Source organism: Grus americana, chromosome 1 (assembly GCF_028858705.1).
Source record: "Grus americana isolate bGruAme1 chromosome 1, bGruAme1.mat, whole genome shotgun sequence".
NCBI classification, from domain to species: Eukaryota; Metazoa; Chordata; class Aves; order Gruiformes; family Gruidae; genus Grus; species Grus americana.
This window is the reverse complement of record NC_072852.1, coordinates 176,618,357-176,636,427: the sequence shown is the minus strand read 5'-3', so window position 1 is coordinate 176,636,427 and position 18,071 is coordinate 176,618,357.

Here is an 18,071-nt window from a genome sequence, read left to right as displayed (position 1 = left end):
TCCAACATTGTGAATTTCTATGGCATTATTTGTATATTAATAGTGAAAATTAGTGACTACAGTTTATGACAGTGCTATAAGTAGAAGTGTAAAGTTCTGCACCTGGGGAGGAACAACCCTGGCACCAGTATGTGCTGAAGGCCACCCAGCTGGAAAGCAACTTGGCAGAAAAAGCCCTGGGTGTTCTGGTGGACACCAAGTTCAACATGAGCTAGTGATGCGCCTTTGCTGCAAAGAAGGCTAATGATTTCCTAGGCTTCATTAGACAAAGTATGGCCAGCAAGTCAAAGGAGGCGATCCTTCCCCTCTACTCAGCACTGGTGAGGCAACACCTGGAGTGCTATGTCCGGTTCTGGGCTCTCCAATATAAGAGAGACATGGACACACTGCAGAGAGTCCAACGAAAGGTGACAAAGATGATGAAGGGACTGGAGCATCTCTCCTATGAGGAAAGGCTGAGAGAGCTGGAACTAATTGGCCTGGAGAAGAGAAGGCTCAGGGTGGATCTCAGCAATGTATATAAATACCTGAAGAGGGGGGGTGCAAAGAGGAGGTAGCCAGGCGCTCTTCAGTGGTGCTCAGTGAGGATCATAGGCAATGAGCACAACCCAAAACACAGGAGGTGCTGTCTGAACGTCACTGGCACAGGTGGCACAGGGATGTTGTGGAGTTTCCCGCCTTGGAGATATTCAAAAGCTGTCTGGACATGGTCCTGGGCAACTGGGTCTAGGTGACCCTGCTTGAGTGGAGGGTTAGACCAGGTGATCTCCAGAGGTCCCTTTCAACCTCAACTGTTCTGTGATTTTGTAATTCTATGACATCTTTCCTCTATCATATATATTCGTTTTTAAATTCAGATACTATTTTTTTATTCGACTAAAGATCCTGTGAAGCTGACAACACTCAAGTTGCTTTCAGAAAAGCAAAAAAAAATCGTATATATATTTGCATTCAGCTAAGCTGAGAGTGGCAAGATATAATGTGGATGTGGAGTTTTTTTCAGAGAACAAAGTAAATGCTAACATGTACTTCAAAGGAGACTTAGGAGGTTACTAGTAATATCTTTGGCTCATCACAGGTTTTGGAGCAGTTTATCCCCAAATTGTGAAATACTATGAAGATTGAGGTGTAACTTATAACATGGGGATGGGAAGCTGTGGTACAGCTCAGTGGCAACCTCAGACAGTGAAGGGAACATCACTGTTCACTACAGAAAGAGTTATGCAATATGGTTGTGAAATTTAGTCTCTATTGGGAGGCACTAAGGAGATTTACCGAAACGCAAAAAGCATTAGTCTCATGCAGGAGGGGTTCCCTGTATGAATTACAGAAAACATAATTTGTAATGCCACTTTTAAACACGGTGCAAAAGGAGTGACTGATCACCAAGGAATGTATAGATGAGCAAAAAGGTGGATGACATGATGATATTGATGGCATTTTCAGAAACAGGGAATTTGTTCAAGTCATTGTATCATTGTAATTATCCAGATTTCAGCTGGATAATTACAAAGGTGAATCAAATTTTATAACTTTTTTGTGAATGGAGAATTCAAATTACTAATAAAGAATAAAATTTAGAATAATGCAGGGCTTTGAGGGTGGAGGGATGCTAAAATCCACAACGGCACTGTGAGGGTTTTTTGAGGGGGAGGGGTGTCATTTACTGCTGGCTACTCATGGCTTATACAGACATACTCTTCGCTGGGTAAAAAACGGGCTGGATGATCAGTTCCAAAGAGTGTGGAGAATGGAGTTAAATCCAGTCGGTGGCAAGTGGTGTTCCCCAGGGCTGAGTACTGAGGCCATTTCTATTTCATATCTTCATCAATGATCTGGATGAGGGGATCGAGTACACCCTGAGTAAGTTTGCAGATCACAGAATCCTAGAATGGTTTGGGTTGGAAGGGACCTCAAAGATCATCTAGTTCCAACGCCCCTGCTGCAGGCAGGGACACCCTCCACTAGACCACGTTGCCCAAAGCCTCATCCAACCTGGTCTTAAACACTTCCAGGGATGGGGCCTCCACAACCTCTCTGGGCAACCTGTTCCAGTGCCTCACCACTCTAACAGTAAAGAATTTCTTTCTAACAGCTAATCTAAATCGACCCTCCTTTAGCTTAAACCCATTACTCCTTGTCCTGTTGTGCAGGAGTCTTGATCTGCTTGAGGGTAGGAAGGCTCTACAGAGGGATCTGGACAGGTTGGATCTATGGGCCAAGGCCAACTGTATGAGGTTCAGCAAGGCTCAGTGCCGGGTCCTGTACTTGGATCAAAACAATCCCATGCAACGCTACAGGCTTGGGGAAAAGTGGCTGGAAAGCTGCCTGGCAGAAAAGGACCTGGGAGTGTTGGTCAACAGCCAGCTGAATATGAGCCAGCAGTGTGCCCACATGGCCAAGAAGGCCAACAGCATCCTGGCTTGTATCAGGAATAGCGTGGCAAGCAGGACTAGGGAAGTGATCGTCCCCCTGTACTCAGCACTGGTGAGGCTGCACCTCGAGTCCTGTGTTCAGTTTTGGGCCCCTCACTACAAGAAGGACCTTGAGGTGCTGGAGCATGTCCAGAGAAGGGCAACAAAGCTGGTGAAGGGTCTGGAGCGCAAGTCTTATGAGAAGTGGCTGGGGGAACAGGGGTTGTTTAGCCTGGAGAAAAGGAGGCTGAGGGGAGACTTTATCACTCTACTACAACTACCTCAAAGGAGGTTGTAGCCAGGTGGGTGTCGGTCTCTTCTCCCAAATAACAAGCAATAGGACAAAAGGAAATGGCCTCAAGTTGCACCAGGAGAGGTCTAGATTGGATACTAGGAGAAATTTCTTCACAAAAGAAAGGGTTGTCAGTCCTTGTATTAGGCTGCCCAGGGAGGTGGTTGAGTCACAATACCTGGAGGTATTTAAAAGACATGTAGATGTGGTGCTTAGGGACATGGTTTAGTGGTGGACTTGGCGGTGCTAGGTTAATGGTTGAACTTGATGATCTCAAATGTCTTTTCCAACCTAATTAACATTTATGTCTTAAAATAATACAACTATTTCTATATATATTTTCATACAACTATATTGTAATTGTGAAAAAAAGAATTATTAGAAACGCTACATATAACTCCTAAAAATAGATGTGTCCAGTACAGCAAAATAAAACATGTTAATTGTTTTCTTTTTCAACTGCTCTGATTTCAAAAGCATCTTCTAACTTGGGGTTTTTCATCTTGAAAATTTCTCAGCAACCTCAATTGAAGTATTAATAAAGTATTAAAAATAAAATATATAAAAATATAATACTCTGAAGTAATTAATATTCCAGAATTAGTTGACAATTATCACAGATTATGTGACTTACTGCGAAAATAGGGAACTGGAACCTGTGAAGCAAGAGGATCTTTCCATCTAATTTTCAGTATTTTGTGGAAAGCATAAATAAAGCAAAATGAGAATGAAATGCTATTTTTTCTGCATAGTCAACCCTTTCAGTAAGTAAGGGAAGTTCACTGAATTGTCTGCCTTGCTTTAATTTAACAAATCACTTGGTGAATTCATGTAGCACATATTAGACCTTATGATTTTACTACATATTATTGATTTATATTCTAATATTGGGGGATAATCAGTATAGATCTGCTGAAACTGTGCTTTATGTGTTAAATATGTGCCAAAAAGAAGTTGTAAATTACAATAGCTCATGGTTTTAAAGACATGAACTCAAAAGAATGATAGGGCATTTCTTAAATGATAAGGCTTTATCATCAAAGTATATCAGGTAATAGTAGAGTTTATCCCTATTAGGTGGTTAAATATATGACTAAAAATAGATGTTGTTCCCATATTCATTAAATGTCCTCTGTGTCACTGTCTCTATTTTAGCAACTGATTACTTATTTTTGAAATTGCAACTGTTCCACATAATCGTCCATCATTGAAAGGAGATAGATCTTCAGTTATGACAACAATTTTGACACCCAGAACAGTGGGCCCTAACTGGTAAAACTATGAAGGAAATCAAAAAATGAATTATAGCTTTTCAAAATAAAAATAATTTGGTTTTAGAGATAAATACCTCAAGGCTACTAAAGATCGACATTAATAGTAGTTTCTTTTTAAAGATCTCGTCCCTAATATGTATCAAGTAGCAAAGTACTAAATTTTAAAAATGTGACATTTATTCATGAAATAGATTACTGACATAAGGTAGCATTTCACTGGGATCAATGCCTTCTCATTAGAGAGAATTTTTTTCAGCATGAAAGCAATCAGCTATTACAATAAACTTCTTAAATAATATTTAGAATTGAGGAAGACTCAAACAAAATGTTTAGTCTGTGACTAATAATTGCAAGTTGCTTATTCACCTCCTCAGCAGGCTTAGAACCACATATCTTTAACCTCACAACGAACGAGCATGCGAACAACCATTAAGAAACATGGCAGTAATAATTTTTGCTGCAGGACAATGGTTATAATTGTTGTTATTGTCCTAAGACTGAAAAAGGCTTTCGCTTGGATTCTGCAGGGCAGCATTCTTCTCATTCTGCAAGCCATTTCTGTGTAACTCACAGTAGTTTGAAACATCCTGGAAACTGTATTTGCTCCCAAATTATTCAAGATCATTTCAGATGCAAAGAAGTATAGATTAGCCAAGAACTATCCTGAGATATACACACAGTATACATTTCAGGAAAAATAAACAAGTAAGCAAGCAAGCAAGCAAAGAAATATTGCCTATCCAAACAAACTAAAGAAACGAAAGATTAAGAAAAAAAGAAATTAAACTGATATTAAAGCAAGAAATAGGAACACTCTCCAGTTTTGAAATGATTAAAAAATGCCAGAATTATCATAAGGAAGTAGGTTTGTTGCAGATTGTATACAAGGTTTTAGAAGCACATTAAATGAACATTAAAATACTTTGTATAGTCAAGTGCTTAATAGACATGATATGCCAAAATTAATGTTAAATGTGAAAGTCTGTGAAACTTTAATTCACTGGTTTAGTATCCTTGCGTTTTTGCATTGAAATGTAGTCTTTGCTTACTTAATTGACTATATTTCTTCAGACAGATCCCAACACATTCAGAGCAGATAGAAGTGTTCACTTAAAAATCAACAATTCATTATTTTCTTTTTGTCACATTGATTAATGTTTAATGTTTAATTTCACAGAAAATTTTCCAGTCCCAATTTCCCATAGAAATTGTTGAAAAACTAATTTGCAAATTTGTTCTGAGTTTTTCTGTGGCCTTCATCACCATACGATTAGAATCTACTAACATATCTTATCAACACTCATGTATCCTCTTGAAATAGTAGTATTCTTATTTTACAAAGTGGAAATTGAGCTGTGGAAAGATTACATTCCTGAGTTTCCACTCACTTTGGGTGAGATTTGATACAAGCAGGACATTATTTTTTTCAGCACATTTGTGATTATTTAGTAGCGAATACGTCAGTGCTGCAGCTTTCAGCAGTTATAGCAGTGAATGGTCAGGATTCAGCCCTGAAAGACTCTTCCAGAAAAGAAGAACACTATACCAGGGACAATTGATTAAGAAGAGTCTGCAGCGGCTTGTTTCATATGTGAGCAAAGGAAGAGAGAACACAAGTCACTAAGGCAGCAAAATATTCCCCATGGCAACTCATGGAAATGCACACCCTTTCTGGGCAACCTGTTCCAATGTTTACCATCCCTGCAGTAAAGAAAAAGTTTTTTCTTTTGCTTAAGTGCAATCCCTTATATTTCAATTTATGCCCCTTGCCCTGGGCACCACTGATGACAGCTTGGCTCTGTCTTCTTTAGTCTCTCCCATCAACTATTCATACACATTTATAAGACCCCCCCCAAGCCTTTTCTTCTCCAGGATAAACAGTTCCAGCTCTGTCAGCCTCTCCTCGTGACAAATGCTCCAGTCCCTAATGATCTTAGTGTCTCTTCACTGGATCTGCTCCAGTATGTCCATGTCTCCCTTGCACTGGGGAGCCCAGACCTGGACCTAGCACTCCAGATGTGTCTCACCAGGGCAGAAGGATCACCTTTCTCATCTTGCTGGTAATGCCTTTCCTTATGCAGCCCAGGATGCTGTTGGTCTTGCATGTTGCGGGGGCATTGCTAATGACTTATGTCCTTATCATCTTAGCACTTCCAACATCAACAAGTAACATCAGGATCCTATGGATGACAACCTCCTTTATTCTGTAAATACAACCTTCAAGAAAGATAGCAAAACCAAAACCAAAACCAAACCACCAGTCTGGTTCTCTGACAACTCCAGAAAAATAGCTGAGAAATGTGGAGCTCTATTTCATGTGGAATCACCTTCTTTCTTAAGTAAATTACAGTTGTTTAACAATGAAGAGATGTAGCTTATCACCCCAATTAAAGATTATATCTTTTAGTATTTGCATGTACAGAACTCAGCTTTGAATTTTCAATGGTTTCTACTAAAAAATGAATTGCTGTTTCTTAAAACTAACATCACCAGCAACTGAAAAGTTTGAAACAAACTGATTTTGAAACATTTTGTGTGGAACACAAAGTGTAAGTAATACCTGGGCTGAAACCTTTTGTGCTTATGATTGAGTATCTGCATATAATGTGAGAATGTGGTTTCCATTGATCTAGAAGGGCTGTTAGCCATCTGGGCTGTTGGTTGGCCATGGCTGCTGTATCAACAAGTGACTCATTGATTCTTTATTATGGGATTGGGACATTGCCTGTTCCAAACTCACTGGTGAATGTCCTCTGTATTTGGTCCTCTGATTATCCAAATCAAGAAAATCTTGTGATGCCAGGAAACAGAGCTGATCTTTCTGTCTCCCTGCCCATTACCTAGCAGTGAAAATAAGGGTGAATGGTAACTACATAGACATCCTCCATTGTCTGAGCTGGAAGTGAGGTTTTGAACTCCAGGTGGGAGGAAATGCTCCACAGCCCTACAGTTGCACAGGACTAACATCTTTATATCACCTTAAGAAAATATCTAACTTCTTTTCCATTCAGTTGCTCCCTTTGTAGCATATACAAAATATCAGTATATTATCCTCAACCTCATTTATCTTTGCTTCAGAAAAGGTTTAGCATAATGCTGGATTTCCCATTTCCTTCAGTCCCCATGGATGGAAAAATAAGGTGAAAATAAGGTGTTTAAATATGAATGGTCTGTAACATATTGAACTATGCAGCAATTTTTCAATGTTTTAAGGGAACTTTGTACATGTTAGAAATTGTCTTGAATTTTAACAATACTCTGCAATAATAATTCATTATAGGATTCATTTACATAATCACATAATGACATAATTAACTCCTAAGAGCTAATTGTGGTCTTAGTGATGTATATGGTGAGTGTTTACACAAATACATCTACCATTTAGTCAAACTTTTGGATAAAAAAACCAATAAATCTGCCATGAATACTGTTTTATTCTAAATAAATTATTTATTTTTAATATGGTATCAGTTTGTATATAAGGGAGGCACTACGATAATATTGCTGCTTAACAAATAAAATTTTATTATTTTTAGTTGCATCTGTCAAGGTTGAGATAAACTTTGTGTTTTAAATGGCCATTTTCTGCCTTTTGGGACTTTAGTATTTGTGAAGGTCTCATTTATGTTAGAGGAACTTTGAAGTTCTACAGCTGAAACGATCTTTTTCTTTTAGTGTATGACTCTCAAAGTATCATCTCCTTCAAACAGACCTGAGGCATGGGTGTGGGTGTATTTCTCTGTGATCTGAGATTTCTTTTCCAGTTGCTATGTGTGAAAGCTTTTATGCACGTTCTATTGAGAAATCCTCAGACTAATGAAACTGCACTCTGGAATGCTGACTTCCTTTTTTTGTGTTTGTTTAATAGGAGTTTGAATAACTTTAATAATGACAGAAAACTGATAATTTCAGAAATGTTGTTAATTAAGAAAATTCTTACTAAATTAACTTTGTTAACATTTTCAAGATTCTTTAAAAAGATTTTGTAATACTTATAATACTGTGAAGATGAGGAAAAGCAACAAACATCCAAAAATCCAGCAAAATATCTTTTTCTTCATGAATACCAGCCACAAAATTACAGGAACATAAAATGAGAAAATTCTATGCAAATATTTATCTACAATTCTGTTTGTAAATAACCATCAATGGTTCATTTCCAGCATGACTTAAAGACAAGTAAGTGATCATAGAATCATGGAATCATAGAATAATAGAATTGTTTGGGTTGGAAGGGACCTCAAAGATCATCTAGTTTCAACCCCCTGCTATGGGCAGGAACACCCTCCACTAGACCAGGTTGCCTCAAGCCCCATCCAGCCTGGCCTTGAACACTTCCAGGGAGGGGGCATCCACGACTTCTCTGGGCAACCTGTTCCAGCATCTCACCACCCTCATAGTAAATAGTTTCTTCCTTATGTTCAATCTAAATCTACCTTCTTTTAGTTTAAAACCTTTGCCCCTTGTTCTACCACTACAGGCCCTGGTAAAAGATAACATTAGGATCCCATGGACAACGACCTCCTTTATTCTGTGAGGACAATCTTCAAGAAAAAAACAAAACATCAATGTTGTCCACTGATGACTCAAGAAAAGTAGTTGAGAAACCTAGTGCCATATTTAGAATGGAATGGAATAGAACTATTTCAGTTGGAAGGGACCTACCATGATCATCTAGTCCAGCTGCCTGTCCAATTCAGGGCTGGGCAAGTTAAAGCATGTTATTAATGGCATTGTCCAAATGCCTTTTAAACACTTATCCATCTTGTTCTTGATATCACATAACTTTTGAAACTCCTATCCAGCTTATACAGCTTGTCTATTCACAGACCAGTCTGCGTTGATATATATCATCTGTCATCCTCTAATATGGAAATATTAATACTCTTTAAAATATATAGGAAGCAAATAGGGTTTCCATGCTTCATCAATGTTGGATGTGGCCCTAATTTTATCAGTGCACAACAGAGCATAAAAGCAATAAAAATTGAAAGAAAAATGTCAGAGCTCTGGAGGAAGAAGGGTTGAAAAGAGAAACTCAGCAGTGAGAAACAGAAGACCAAAAAGAAAATTGATTTTAGAGTAAGAAACAATATGAAAATAAACAAACACAGAAAACATTAAAGAATCTGCAAAATTAAATGATAGCTGCAAGAATTCACTTTGGGGGTTATCATTTTGAACTGCTGCAAGCTGAACAGATTTGTAGAATAGACTGTTTAAGCTGGAAGGAACCTACAACGATCACCTAGTCCCACTGCCTGACCACTTCAGGGACGACCAACTTAAAACATGTTAGACGGGCACTGTCCAAATGCCTCTTAAACACTGACAGGCATGAGGCATCCATCACGTCTCTAGGAATCCTGTTCCAGCATTTGACCACCCTCTCAGTAAAGAAATGCTTCCTAATTTCCAGTCTAAACCTCCCCTGATGCAGCTTTGAACCATTCCCAGGCATCCTGGCACTGGATACCAGGGAGAAGAGCTCAGCACCTCCCTCTCCACTTCCCCTCCTCAGGAAGCTGCAGAAAGCAAAGAGGTCACCCCTCAGCCTCCTTTTCTCCAAACTAGACAAGCCCACAGTTCTCAGCTGCTCCTCACAGGAAATGCCAACCAACCCTGTCACCAGCTTTGTTGCCCTCCTCTGGACGCATTCAAGGACCTTCACATCCTTCTTAAACTGTGGGGCCCAGAACTGCACACAGTACTGCAGGTGAGGCCGCACCAACACTGACTACATCGCGATAACCACCTCTTGTGACCGGCTGGTTATGCTGTGTTGGACGCACCCCAGGATGGGGTTTGCCCTCTGGGCTGCCAGGGCACACTGCTGGCCCATATTGAGCCTGCTGTCAGCCAGCACCCCCAGATCCCTCTCTGCAGGGCTGCTCTCCAGCCACCCCTCTCCCAATTCATACTTGTGCCTGGAGTTACTCCATCCTAGGTGTAAAATCTGGCATTTGAACTTGTTAAGTTTCATCCCATTAATCATTGCCTTATGCTCCAATCTATCCAGATCCCTCTGCAAGGCCTCCTGTCCCTCAAGAGTCAATAGCACCTGCCACTTTGGTATCATCAGCAAACTTGCTAATGGTGCATTCAACTCCTCCATTCATATTTCATGTTGTATCACATGAAAAATATGAAAAACAGTTTCCCATTATAAGGATTTTTTAATGAATTGGAGAAATAATTTCTATACTAATATTGATACTGGTAGAAGAAGCTTATGATTTTTATAGGTTTGTGTAAAGAAAACTTAAAATTTGCACTCGTATTTCTGAATTTATTTGGATTTCAGTGATCCAAGATCTTGGGTCATGACTACAATACTCAATAAAAGCAAGAAACTGATGAAATATCTTTCGTGGCTCAGTGAATAATCTAACCTATGCATAGTATAAGTGGAAGTCTCACTAAACCTTAGCCATTTAAACATAAATAAAGTCAAAATTAGTCTCCTAGTCTTTTTTATCAGCAAAGGAAGGAGCTAAGTACCCTCAGAGAATGATGCAGCTACCCTCGTACAATTCAACTCCACATCATAGCAAAAAATAGTTAATATCCAGCTCTGACTCAGAAGCATATTCTCATAACAAACTCATAGCAAACCTAATAGGCCAGGATTGGCAGTGTGCAAAATTAAGATAAGACACAGTGTAAGATTTATGGTTACATTACTAGCAACAGTCAGCCATACTTTTTTTACTGGATTACTGTCCAGAAAGGTGAATCAAAATTTCTGTAATTACAACTTATATTTTGTTAATTTTCCTTTTAAATAAATTTAAAACAAATTCTTATTTAACTATTACGCTCACTAATCTGTGTGATTAACATATATCTAAATCACCATGACAGTATTAGAATGAAAACTTTCATAACACTTTAGACAAAAATATTTTTTCTCATTCACCTGCCAGTGGAGGAGCTGGTATTAAATCCAAATAAGATCAGACCCACATGATTTTGTTATAGATTCACTGCAGTAAACTGCACAGACCTTTCAATAGATATTGATTTGTTCTCTCAGCAACAGAATATGATGAAAAATAAAGAGATCCATGAAAGGACCAGATGTATTGACACTGTCCAGGTTATCAAACACCAGCAGTGGAAATCAAACCATGGATTACAAACTTAGTCAATTTTACCCTCCCAATGCATCAAGGAAAGCAGAGAACATTTCATTACAGACCATCATCTTGTCCATCCCCCCAACAGGACAGAACTGTCTACTTTACTTTTGATTGTGTTATTCACTGGCAGAAGCTAAGATTTTCTATCCCAACTTTATTAATATAAGTCAGGTCTCACTAATAAAGGGGGAAAAAATAATGAATCATAAGCCATATCTGACACAAACCTGAGGCATCAGTGTCAATTAGGTGTCAGCAAGAGTCCCTAACAGACTAATAAGAGCCCACAGAGTGTAACCGTTTATCAGATCTGAAATGCTCATTACTCATTACTGCCTTATGTTGTGGGTTAACCCCAGCAGGCAGCTAGGCACCACACAGCCATTTGTTCACTTCCCCTCCAACTCCTGATGGGACAGGGCAAGAGGAAAGTGAGACTAAAAGCAAGAAAACTTGGGGGTCAAGATATATATATATGTATATATAAATAAATTTGTTTATTATGTGAATGATAAGAGGAAAAAGAAAGAGGAAAATAAAAGAAATGATGCAAAGGCAATCACTTACCAGCTCCCATGGGTATACTGATGCCAAGCCAGTTCCTGAGCAAAGATGGCTGACCCTCCTAAACCCCTCTCTTTTCACTTTTGCTGCTGAGCATGATATTATATGCTATGGAATATCTCTTTGGTTAGTTCAGGTCATCCATCCAGTTGTGTCCCCTGCCAGCCTATTGCGCACCCTCCAATTTATTGACTGAGGGGGCAGAGTGAGAAACAGAGAAGGACATGATGCGATGCAAACAATTTCAGCAAAATCTAAAACTCAGCACCATATTTTCTATGAAGAAAGCTAACTCCAGTCTAGCCTGGCCCAGCATGCCTTACTACCACTGTCCAATGTATCCCAGTTCAATTTCTCTCTCTTTCTCAGCAAATGGTGAGGAGGGGGAGGGGAAGAAGAAGGAATTATATCATTCTCAAAGAAATGCAGGAGCAATCAAGGCTGTATCAGATTTATTTTGTACTCAGGCCAAAGCATGTGTCTGCTTTTCCAGCTGTACAACCCCCAAAACAGGGTATTGAACGATATTCTTCTTCACAGTGAAGTGAAAATATATCCATCAGTATCACAGAATAAATTTCAGTTCAAAGAATAAAGACATGAAAATACACATAAAGCAGTATTAAAAAGCCTTACAAAAATTAGATAATGAATATGAAAAAACCCAGATCCATATATCAGTAGCATGTTTGCTGTAAAAAGGAGATGAGATTAAGGGGTAGCACTTAAGAATATACAAATGAATAGTTTTAACATAAGATAATTGATCCAAGGGTGAGTCAGGACACTCAGATTTTTGGAAGCTTCTGGGTTCTGATATTGACTGGGTCCTTTTAGTGCATCACTTAGTAAGTCCATTTCTTCGTGTAGTGTTTTAGAGAGGATGGTAAGCTTTATCAAAGGATTTCTGACTTAGAACTGCTGATACAAAGTTAGTGCGTTTCATTAGGAAATATCAGGTAAGTGTTGATGTTTTAAGAATCGCCCCAACTTGCAATAGTTTGAAACCCTTCTATTGCTAAAAGCAGAATTTATAAAGCACAAATTATCGAAGTGGCAGTTTAGATTTAACACTGCATACCTATACAGAAGGCAAAAATCATATAATAAGCTGATCAGTAAAGACTCTAAGGTGCTTTACTGGCAAGTTTTTTATTTGTAACAGTTCATTTCTAGCAATTTTACCAGTGTGTTAGAATCACCGAACAATTGTTGGTTTTGTTTTTGTTTTTTTCTGTTCGGTTGGTTGGTTTTTTGGTGGTTTTGTTTTGGTTTCATTTTTTGTTTTGGTTTTGGTTTTGGTTTATCCTGGCACACTATTGAAGCTACAATAAAGTTCATGAAATGCTGTAGTATGGCTTCTCCAATGAGACATAATTGTATGGTTGCACAAGAAATGCATGGGATTAGAGATGAATAGATAAAACAAACCTCAAATTAATCCCAATTAAATTCAGTACTTAAATAATACAACCAGACCCCTTAGCCTTCCTACAAATTCGGCTGAAATTCAGAGCAAGATAGAAATGAGAAAACCCTCCTTTATGTGAAGTGTGTGAGGTCAAACTGAAGTTAATTGGAGACAAAGATGCATCTTTCAAGATCTGTACTGTGATTCCAATTCATTTTACTTGTAGATACCATTTAATATATGATGATATACAAACTGCTGATAATACATTTTTACTGAGATAAAGAATGTATTAGCTGCTTCCATGAAATTCAAAAGGGATCAATCGGGTTTCTTAATGCTACTCCTGTATCAATCTTTTTTGAGAGACTATCACTGTTGCAGTATCAATATGACAGATTATTTCTTAATTTGCTCTCCTTGTGATGTGTTGTGTTCCCTTAACGAAAGAATGAGAAGGTCATGTGGACCTCCTGGGTGCCCAAGGGAACCTGGTACGCTTCTATAGACAGTTTAGCCTGCTTGGGGAAAAGGTGTTTCCTGGGGCAGTGAAAGAAGAAATGGGAAGATTTTAGCTTAGAACAAAGAGTTTGCCCATCATGCTCAGAGTGAGACACCAGTGAGGAGGAAGAGAGCAGACTGCTGAGCTTTGGAGAACAGGTCACAAACAGAAGACAATTTCCAGGGAACCAAGTGGGACTGTGTAGAGTTAGTTTCCATTGAGAAAGCCACTGAGAGACTAACCCTAACCCCAAAGCTAGTCTGGAAACAGATTTGCCTTCCCACGATACAGTAAAATAAAATGGGGTTTAGGGTTTCTGCCTTTTTTTTTTTTTTAATTAAAAGTTACTGCCTTTTTCATAACTTTGAAGCACTGCTCTAAGAAAAAAATCTAGACAGATCTGTTTCAAAGCTCCAGATAAATAAAGGTCCTATTGAAATCACTCAAGGCAATGTCACTACTCTGGAAGACATGAATCTGGCCACCTGGAAAGGTTCAGAAGAAAGATAATTATTATGCCCGGAAAGACTTTTTTACTTGTAGTTTGGCCAACCATCTAAATAGACCCTATCATGGTTTTCTGCAACTTAGACTTATACAGCAGGAAAAAAAGCTGAGTTACAGGTATCTGAGATTATAGTCAGAAAAAGAGGTCACCCAGGGTAAAAAGTAAGAATCTATGGCCTGCTGTAAGGTCAGCTGAGATGACCAAATTCTGCTGAGCAGTGGAAAAGTCCAGGTAACCTTTCATGAACTTACAGTATATTTTCCTTGGAATAGAGATAAATGTTTATTCAGAGCACTCCATGCGTCATTTTACTGCTAAAGAAAAAAGGCACCCAGAATAAAAGTTCATGAGGAAGTACTGTCAGATATAGTAGTAAACTCCTCTGCAGGAGTATTAATCCATCCCAGAAGTCATATGTTCTTGTCAAAGTACAATTATAATGTTTAATCCTTCTTTTGTCTCCTCAGTGAATGTCACTACTGGGGAAATGTATGTCCAGCAATGTCAAAGTCACCACAGTAGTCTATGCAGGGAACATTTATCTTTTCTTTTCAGATGTTCAGTGAACTGCAGCAGTATTAAATCCACATTTATATGTAGGGTTATGCCCAGGATGATCAGGAACTCACAGGGACTCTCTTCAATTTTTGCTCCTTATTAAAGGAGAATGTGCTTCTCTACAGAGATAAAGGGTCTGAAGGACAAAGGTAATAAAATGTAAAATTAAGAAAATTTATGTTGCAGCAAATGAAGGGAGATGAGGATAGAGCTGCAGGGAACTCTTCCACTGCAGTTGCACTGGTTTCACTGTTTTTGACTTTGAAAATACGATCTGTTTGTGAGCTAGTCTCCTATGGAGTGTAGTTCTTTCTGAGCACTTGCTAAGCATAATACATACAGAAGGGAGAGGGAAAACCACAAAATAAATGACGTCATAACTGAAGATCGACTATTCATGTTGAGAAGTAAGTTATTCTGTCAGTTGCCTTACTTGATTCAGTACAACCTTTGAATGACATGTAGGCACTCTTCAGTGTAATTATCACAATTTGGTTTTCTCTGAATCGCATAAAGTTATAGTGTTCCTATCTGACATTGCCAATTTTTTTCATTTTTTGTGTGTGCTATTCCTGAGTTCATTCATCTTCAGTTATTATGTGATATAGATACAACATCTTATCTCAGGTAGGTAGAGAAGAAAAACAACAACAAAACCTCCCAAAATGTTTACAGACTTTATTCACCTTCTTAATTGTGAGTTTAGATGCTCTGGAATTTGTGCAGCTTTTGTCAAGTTAATCAAACTACTGTATGTTCTGTATATGTGAACCCAGAAGATTGAATATGGCATTATGAAAATATTGCCAGTTATTAAGTACCTGCTGAACAAGATATTTTAGAGTTATATATCTGAGTTAATAGGCTTCCAAGACACTTGAAATTAATATCGAACTGTAAATGTGTTTTTTTCATAGTACATATTAATCTGTCAGTTTATTTACCAAACAAAAGGCCAAGAATAATAATAAAAAAAATCTATCATTCTATGGTATCATAGAACTGAAATCAATGATTTTCGCAGAAAAGCAAGAGTTGGTGTTTGTGGATGGTCTCAGAATATCTTCCTAAGAATTGTGTTCAATTGTGTCTGTGAATAAAGATAACAAAATTGAAGTTTTCTCTTAAAAAATTCTTAAGACGCAAACATTGGCTGTAACTTGATGGAATTTGTGTAAGAAATTTGTGTCAGGAATAGACGCAGTGCATCCATTTTTAAATACTTTTGACTTTCAGTGCTAGACCTTATAAGGATGCCTATTAGGAGTCATGACAAATTGATCAGGACATTTTTACGGCCACACTCATCACACAGTGTATGGTAGTGCATGGTATCCCTCAAAACTGACACAAGGAGTCACGTGAGACTATCTTGGAACTACATCAGCAGCTATTCAAGTTTCAGCCAGAAACTTGGAATGAGTATTATCCATATTCTTATTTATATATGTGTATAAGGACTAGTTGTATAGAAAAACAAACATACATCTATAAAAAATACATTTAAATATTTTGTAAATCTATACAATAAGGTGGGACTCATCTCACCAAAATTTAACTAAGAAAAAATCTTTTTGAAATCTGAAATACTTGGCATTGATCTAAAGTACAGGTAAATATAAGCATTTTTTTTCTCATATACTCTTGCATCCATCTTAGAAACAAATATTACTATGATCTGTATTTGAATTCTACAGGAGCAGTACAGAAGTTACATGTCTACTTTTCAGAGAACTTCACATAACAACTTTCTCATTTCTCTGCTGTGGATGAGTAGCCATGCTTTAAATCCTCCCCTGCTGGCTGTCATCTTAATTCTCCAAGTGAAAACTTAATCTGTGGTAACCATGGTCTAAACTGAAACTCAGAAGCGGGTCAAAATTTCTAAACTAAAAACTTTTTGTTTCCAAATAGTCTCTCCTTTCTGGAGTAAAATAATAATATCCTGATTCTTCAGAACCTATGTGGGTCTCACACCTCTGCATCTTCTAGGTTTTCACTTGCAAGTCCTACACATCATAATTTCCTTCCTCTTTCTTCCCAATGGGATTCATTTTTGTTCCTTGCATGACTGTCTCTACCAATGAAGAGTTTCTCCATAAAGGAGTCTGACTTCTTCTGTCTCTTACAACAAGAAAAAAAAGACTGCTTTGATCCCTTCTCTAGCAAAGAGATACAACACAATGTCCCTGTTATGCAAATGTAATAATACTACATTCTAGTTTTATTTTTAACTATTAACTACTCCATTTTTATGTAATAAACTTTATTGCTATAGAAAAAAAATTGCCTTAGGAATATTTGATCTCCAAGTGGAGCAGCTGAGCCATTCGTTGCTTGGAAGAGGAATTAACATCAAGGACAGAGCAATACTGTGTACAATTCATATAAACATGAGTTTACAAATCATTGCACAGAAATTTCCAGTTGTCATTATCTTACTGTATGAACATTTCTGGAGACTAATTTTATGACTGTCAGTTTTCGTTACTGTAAATGACTCTGAAATCAGAAGCTGCTCTGAGTCAAGAGATTCACTATCAAATTTAATGGATTTAATTATTAAAGTTAGACACTATATGTTTTTTAAATTTGAACCTTAGGATAAAAGTTACCATTTCATGTAGTGTTCATCTCACTTAAGTTTAGTTGTCTATAGCACAACTGTGTGCATCTGAGCTACTTAATTAGGTGTCCTTTATGAACAGTAAAGAGAAAGAAATGTTTCTGGTATTATTCCTCTTTCCCAAATTAGCTAAATTAATTCATCTAATGCAACAAACCACCCTCAGACAGCTTTAGGTATGGCTAGATCCTATGAAATATTCTTATTACTTCTTCCTTTTCAGCCTAAAACAGTAGTTTTCTTTGAAAGATATAATTTCTCTCCATGCCTTAACATTAATGTACTAAAATATGGCTGAAAAGAGTTACAGTGAAACACTAGAGAAAGGAACGAGAAAAGAAGGGAGAGCTATTGTGGAATATGGAGTGTCAGAGCACAATATAAGTAGGAGGAATTTGAATACAAGAACTTTACCTTTAGTGGTAAAGAGGGACTGAAGGAATGGAAGACCGAAGATCTAAGGGAGGGAAGGACAGAGATAATGAACATGAGACTGAGAACTGTGAAAAGGAATGATCTGCTGAGGCTTGTGTAGGGACTGGAAAAAAAAGACAGTCATTGAATAAAATAATTTAAGTTAATTTGTTCACATACTCATTTTTCTTTTTCTTCTTCAATAGGAATCTCACCATAGAATTTTAAAAATGGCAAGCACACATAGCAGTGCAACTTTTCATTTATATTTTAAAATACTTCATTTATTCTATAAATTCCTTAAATATTTTTTTGCCTAAAAAACCCTAGAATTCCGTGACAGACATGTCTAAAAGATCTAAAAAA